Source organism: Phragmites australis, chromosome 5 (assembly GCF_958298935.1).
Source record: "Phragmites australis chromosome 5, lpPhrAust1.1, whole genome shotgun sequence".
Lineage (NCBI taxonomy): Eukaryota > Viridiplantae > Streptophyta > Magnoliopsida > Poales > Poaceae > Phragmites > Phragmites australis.
In genome coordinates this window covers 15,017,697-15,025,909 of record NC_084925.1, presented here as the reverse complement: position 1 = coordinate 15,025,909, position 8,213 = coordinate 15,017,697, and positions in this window count along the sequence as shown.

The window sequence follows — 8,213 nt, the reverse complement described above, 5'->3', positions numbered from 1 at the left end:
GCTATCTGTGTCCTCCTCGTCAAGCTCAGGGGCTGCATTTGATCTCCCAGTCTCCATCCAGTCTCGGAGCGGATTGCTACCCTCATTCAATGTGAGCTCCATAAGCCACTGAAATGGATCATCATCAAGAGTTGACCTGATACCTGCATCCAAGTTGTTCTGTATTCTCAGGTTGTAGTTGACATACACCAACTTATGGAGCTTCTTGTAGCTTAATCAGTTGCGAACTTTGGTGTGGATGAAAGCAAATGTACTCCAGTTCCTCTCACACCCACTAGATGATGTGCACTATGACACTAGATGTCTAGCAAGCATTGATAGTGTAGGTGTAGACGAACCAAACATAGACCACCACTGCGCTGCAAGTAGGTATAGTGATATGAGACTCAGAAAAGTAGGTAAAATGACGGATCAGATATATATGTAAAAAATTTCGTACCCGGATGAGTCCTGCCGTCACAAGCCATCCGTGCAGCTAGAGGACCTGAGAATGAGAGAGACTTTGTCCGATGCGTTTCAGCCTCAATAAGTACTTCCGCGGCAGTAGTAACATCAGTCAGCCTCTCAAATGCCTCACGGAGATCTTCGAACAAGGTTGGACCTGTGCCATACGCGTAATGCGTGCGGGGGTTCAAAGCGGCCGCTGCAAGTTGATGATCGAAACATTAGTACTAAAAGCATTAGAAACACAAGCATTTGAAAAGTGGTAGGAGTGTATTACCGGCATTCATGTATGTCCCATTGGCTAGATCATTCATTCTACGATCGACAATTGCCATGTACTTATCCAAAGAATCCCTATCATTCTGATACAATGATTCATACTCATGCTTCACAATGGTGTATCTTAGGAGCACCTCACTCAATATTGGCACTTTGTCCTGATCCGCAAAACGGAGGAATGCATACAATGGCTGGACGGAATCGACAACCATTTTTAGATTGTCCCACCATGGTAAGCTGGATAGGCAACTATGTGCATATCTCCCAAAATCAGAACTAATGTATCGAGACTGCTGGAGCTCATTAGATGCCATCCATTGCATGAACTTATCCTTTCGTCGTAGAAAGCTATCAAGAAATAGGTAGTTAGTTCCAAATCTTGTGGCATTCCACCTCACCAACTCTCCACCAATTGCTGCCTTCATCATTTCATGTAGTTTCGAATGATTGTACAGCCATCATGATATAGCCCTTGCACTTTGGATGACAATGTCGTGTTCTCTAAAATCACCAACCGATTTTAACATTAAATTTATCGTGTGTGCCACACAAGGCTGTCACGCGATAGCAGGATATTCCCTTCTCAGAACCTGACATGCCTTCTTGTAGTTGGACCCGTTATCAGTCACAATCTGTATAATATTTTATGGACCCAAATCAGTTACCACTGCTCTTATCTCCTGCATAAAAGAATGAACCAAATAAATATGCAACAATTTAAATACTATGTTAGCAACTGAGAAAAATAATATACCTTATTCAAATATTTTGCATCTTGACTATAGCCGGTTGCATTAATAGACTTGTGAAAAAACATACGACCATTGCAATATAAGAGGAAATTAATAATACTTATGTGCATCGGTCCCGTCCACGAATCGCACATTATAGTAACACCATATTCTGGCCATTCTAGCTTCCACTTGTCAAATATTTTCTTTAAAGTATTTTTGTTCTCGTCCAGATACTTACCATCTATATCCCGCCCTGTTGGAGATGATACACCCTCGCCTGTTACAGAACAAATGATCAGACCTCAAAAAGAAAGAAGTATGACAATAATAAATTCATTGCAAACTAAATCACTCACCTCATTTTTGTGTTTCTTTAACTGCAGCGATAAAGAATGCATTGTCCGCCCTTCTGCCAGGAATGCCTGAAGTGTGAAAAAATTTGGACCATGCCACACCAATAGCTTCCTTCGCTTTCTTTCCCTTGGCACTCCATGACTCGGTGTTAATCCTCGGTTGCATAGGGGATTTTGCTAAAATAACATTGTAATCCCGGACACTTGGTGGTGGCTCCCTTGTTGACGATGCTCTCCTAAGCATCCTCTTTAACACAGAGCCCCCTCTGTCAGTACCACTACCACCTCCATGCTCGTAGGACTCGCCTGCCCTCCTCTTAAACTCTTCCTCATCCCTCGATTGACCTATGGCACGCTACACCTGTTCCTTTTCCGTGTCCTCATTGTCGCTTGTCAAATCTACTTGAACTCTAGCTGATTCTTGCCTCCGAACCCTCTCGTCTGCCTTTCCCTTTCTCTTATCTTTTGTCCTATCCAGCTCACATCTGAAATAATTGCGTACATCTGGAGGCACCCTATCACAGTGTACAACATTTGATCCGCGCCCTGCCAAATGTTCTTTTAACCTTGTGGCACCACCGCCTCTCTTCGCCTTATTGCAATAATTACACCTAAAATCCGGGGCCAAATTGTCCCCATGCTGCCACACCATATCTTTATCTGTCATCGATTAGTTTGCAATTTCTCTGTAGAAGAAGAAATCTCGAAGGTTAGCCTACTAATACATATGCCCACATGTGTTCAAATCGTTACCCAACTAATAAACTTATTTGACCGAATATTAGCATCATATACACCTAAATAACCGATTATGTAGCACAAATATTACCATCATTCACATGTACATGGACAATTCAATGTAATAAGGTCTATAACTCAATGAATCACCCGAACTCATCACCGAACAATGCATTTTACACAAAAAAAAACTACTACACAGTTCACAACCGAACTAATAACGCAATGCATCGTCAAAATAACACGATACCGACCGTTAAAATGCTAAAATCACGCTAACTACAGCGGTTACCGACCGTTACACTGCCTAAATCGCGCAAAATGAAGCGGTTACCGACGGGGTTGAAGCGGTTACCGAGCATGCGCCAAAATCCGCGGACGAGCTGGGCCGCAGGTCGGTTACCAAATTAATTCGGTCGGTAACCGAGTATACACCGTCGATAACCGTTGCTTGACCACCGGATTTGCGCCGTCCTTCGGCGGATTGGATCGGGAAGCCGCCGGTGCCGCTCGTGGAGCTTCTGGATTTGCGGTGGGGAAAGTGTAGCGCTGCCAGGACGCTCCAATCCGACGCCACCTTATCCATTCGCCATGGGCTGTAAATGGGCCATAGTCCACTGTTCATTCGGCCCAGAACATAAACGAGCCCATTACAAATATGTCCGAAGTTTGCCCATCAATTTGGATGTCCAAACGATATTTGTTTCAAGTTTGGTTTTCATAGATACTTTTGAAATTACCTCTAGTTTTTTATCAGATTTTTTTTGGATTTTTTTTTATTTTTTTCAAAATCGGTTTGAATTTTTTGAATTCAAATTCGGTAACCGAACGATTTTTGAAACCGAGCCACAACGGGAAGGTCGGTAACCGCGATTTTTGGGCGGTTACCGTCGTATTTTTGAACCCTGGTCGTGATCCTACGGAAGTAGGAGGATCTGGCATCTTCGAGACGCAAGTATGATCGAGACGTTCTGTGTTACCCCTCCAGCCCTCCAGGCTCCAGATGTGCCGAATTCAGACCTCATCAAACCCCGGGCCGGGCTTTAGGTCAGGCTTTGAAATACCTCTCAATTGTCTTCAAGCCCGAGCCCGCTGAGCCTTGACACAAAACACAAATTCCAAGCCCGTGCTCGCCTGACATAAAAAACCCAAGCCCAACACATGAAGCAAATCATCAAGTCATACCTTGTTCTATAGAGCTTACGCACATGATTTAATTTACAAAGCACAATATAACTGCTAGACTTACAATTCTGCAAAAAATAGCATAAACCAGTGAAGCACGCTGCAATTCAAAAATCAAAAAATGACTGATAGATGTATTTATGCATAACAATTGTCACGAACTCACGAAGTCAGTCTCACATTCATAGAAAGTCTCACGAAGTCACAGGCTCACACAAGACATGATACAGATCTAGCATTTGGAAAGAAAGATGGTAACTAAAAGCCTGAAACCAACATGATTTAATTTAGGTAACCCTAACTCTCTATGTAGCAGAACAATCAGCAAGTGAGGAAGGCATGAACACAACACGAGGCAACGTCTTCTATTCTAGTTGAGCCTTCCATTCCTGCAATATGTTAAAATTGACAACAGTAAGTGATGCACGAAAGGTTAAAGGAAAATAAATTTGGCATAATATAGTTGCTGCTTACATTCAGAATCATATGCCTCTTCATCACCAGCTATAGTAGTACTTTCAGCATCTTCTTTTCTGCTAGTAGCAGATGATACAAAACAGAACAGAAATATTTACTAGGCAAAGTAGCAAACAACTAAACAATAAGAACTTCATAATGTATTTACCTTCATCCATCCTCTCACATACCTAGAGACACATCAAAGCTTCAATAGTTTTGGAACTGAGTGAACTTTAGTTGTGCGTTATGACTTTACGACTTGTGCTAAATACCGACTCCGAGGCAGAGGTATGCGTCAGGTCACCCGTGGCTAGGGCTGGAGGAGGACAACGTCGGGTGTCACCGAGTGACAGATGTTGTCACGCGCGGTCAGATTGAATAGTTATTGCCCACTGCCACATGGCTACAACCACATGTCAAGTTGAGACTATGATAAGTTAGGGTTATAGTGGAAGTGGATAGGGGATTTATTTTAGGATGGTAAATGGGCTACTGCTGGTGGTAAATTAGCTAGGCTGTACTCCTACGAGTTTTTTTCCATTTGTTTTGTGCTACCATCGGGCCTAGTTGGGCTACTCGAAGGCTAAATCAAAAGGCCCAAGTCTGTCTCGAAGTTTGCTCTCAGCTGAATATTTGAGCCCATGCTCCACCGATGGACAAGCTCAAGCCCGATGGGCCAGTTTTTTCGGGCCGAACTAGGTTTCCCATGATCAGTTATAACTGTCCATCGGTTAGTGAAGACAAATATAACAATAAAAAGCTTGATGAAAAGATTCATTATGAGACATATTAGGATGAGAGATTAAGACATCTAATTCATAAGTGTACTCATAACAGTAGATTCTCTAATTGATGTCATTTTATCTCCCAAATTGACATGTGTAAAGGTCAAAATAATTAATGTGCATTTTTAGCATCATTTTATATAACATTAACAGCATGTAAATTGCTATTAACGTTATTAAAGTGAGCAAAAAGTCATCAAGAGATTCACCAAACTTCATCTCAAATTGCATGTACGCTTTCTTGATCTTGACATACAACTTTTATGGTGGATGAACCCTCATGGTAGTCACGAAGTGCTTTCCATACTTCATACACCGACTTGAGATGTACAACCCGGTCAAAGTCACTCCTTCACAATCCTTGAATAATCAAGTTCTTTGTCTTGTTGTTTGCTTCCATGACTGACATGTTCTTCCACCATCACATAATTTTTCTGCGGTACCTCATAAAGCTTGTAGACTTTCTCCCAAATTGCAAAGCTCTGAGCTTGAATATAAGCTTTCATCTTTGCATTCTAGAATTAAAAATTAACACCATCAAAAACACCAAGGTTTGGTGGAATATTTATCTGACGCCATGTTTCTAATTGCCGGTTAAGATCAATTACAAATGTTTATGCTCTAATACCACTTATAGGATCGATTATACACTAATAAGACAATCAGAGAGGGGTGAATGATTGTGAACGCTAAAATCAAAATTTAATGGTTAACAATTCACCTAATAAAAAAATCTGACTTAACATCTATATTTCACTCAAGACAAACTACAGATACGTTAGAAAAAAAATGATGTGGAACTCAATATGTAGCTCCGATCAGCCTAAAATTTTAATAAAAGAAATTAGACAAAGTTGTGCAACTAACCCAATAATTACATGAATCATATATCTATATCAAAAGTAATAAACCCCAAAATCAGACTGTGACATATGTTGGTGAGAATCGATTAAACCTAATTTTGTGATTAAGCAAAAATTACAAAGGATTAACTAATGAAATTGTTTAGAACATTAACTTGAGCCTGGTGAGGATTTGAATCGATCAAATCAAGACTAATCATGTTGAAATAAGAAATCCACCGAAAACCAAGATGGGCATGCAAATCGAAGTACAAATTTAAGGAATGGGATGACCACCTGGGCCGGTCTGGTCACCGAGATGTGACTTGGTTGATTAGAATAAGGTTTAGACTCTATAGTAAGAGTCAGATCGACACTATGGCCGGTCTGACCTCTATGGCTATTTCATACCGTTTTCTTCGTTCAACCTCCACCCATCCCGGTCTGACTGTCATCTACTGTCACACCCGATTTTAACGACCAAAACCAGATGTGGCTTATGTGTGCCCAAGATGTTCAACACACATAACAATGTCACATGTGAAGTAAAAAAAATAATACTTTTTATAGAATAAGCGTTAAACTCTTACAGCAATTGACATAAATTATCTTCTATGAAGATATCTGCAGCGGAACAGAAGCACTGCTACCCAACAACACCACAGGCAACCGAGCGGGAGACACGCGCCTATAACGCCACAACCTTGTCTTTATAGTCTTCAACATCTTCACTCACTGAGCAGCAGCACACATGTTGCATGGCATATGAAAAATAGCAAGTGTGAGCACATAACGCGCTCAACAAGTATACAGGAGAATAATGATATGTAGGCTTATAACAATAACAGGCTAACACAAGGGTTTATTTGCATAAATACGAGTAAAGAAAACAATTGAACTTTAAAAACATTGAACAATTATTAAGTGAATTTAACCCAATTAATCCAACATTTATCCCACACCCAAGACTACCCACCTTGTACACCATAATCATAACCATAACTATAACCAAAACCAACTAATCATGTGAGGATCCAAGTCTCTTATGACCGCGAGCACGGCTGATATATCAGATTTTATACTCTGCAGAGGTTGTCCAGCTTTCCCCACGAGTCATGATTTTCGTGTTGCCGTGTTTGCAAGACACTTAACACACGACAGTGGTGTGCCGCCAGGAGATCACTACGAAGTATTGTCCATTGATTAGGTCCTGGTACTCCAACAAATGCTAGCCAGGTGTCTAATCAATATGCTAAGCCTTACCCATATCGGTCTCGTGGTTGGTACGATAATTCTTGGGTTGTCGCTCCAAGAACCGGTCCTTATATGTGACACTTGGGTAATAACTTTCCAACTATCCAACATCCAACTGGGAAATAACCAACCTAACATCTCTACCTGGAACGTATCCACAAGACCACAACCTGAATCATCATCACCAAACCCATTCTTTGTCCAAGTCTTAGGGTTCCATATTACTATACCAAATTCATCATTACCATTGCATAACTCCATTAATCATGTATATGACACTTCCCATCATTCTGACAGCATGGCTAAGCAACTCTGCCCACAAGACATCTAACCATAAACCACATAGGGCTTCAAGGAATGATAAGGGAATATCTAGGTAAAACCCTAACATAGGTGACTACCCATCAAATTGACAGACATTGCATGTAGATTTATAAAACAAAACATTTAAAAATATAGGTTCAAGATGATCAAGTAGTACACTTGCCTTATTCCCAATGCTTCTCAGTGTTGTTGAAACCTTGGTCTTGAAGTCCAATATCTATCTTTGGGTTCCAGAACCAAGAGATTGGCTAGAAAGTCTACCCCCCTTAAAAAGAAGGAATTTACACTTTTCCAGTACTTGTGGTATCGACAAATTAGAGATAGGACGGAGAAACATCGAAAATTCTTAAGTGGAACGAGGGGCATCAAAACTTCCGTGCTTGGGGTTGAGACTGAGTAGGCTTCACAGTGTTGATATTTGCCAGCCCTGGATACTTCTTAGGACACATATTCACATAATGTCCTTCCTCTCCATAATGGAAACATCCTTTCCCTGTAGAGGGAGTAACTAAGCTGTTCTTGGCTTGAGGAGTGACACACAGAGTAGAATGAGATGTTTGATAATCTGAGCATTGAACAGGTGTTTGAGGTTGAAGCCTGTACTGAGCTTCTTTGTGCTTGACGTTATACTGTTGATTCTGATTGTTTTGAGTTGCAGCTTGAAAGTCACGACAGTCTGAATGCTGAACCGAGGTCTTCATCAGTGGTTGACGGTTGATCCAATTCGGGAAAATCCTTCTATGACTTGAAAACCAAAACCTAGGGTGACGCGGAGGTAGATCTTCTTGTCTTCAGTGTTGCGGTAGATGATTATTC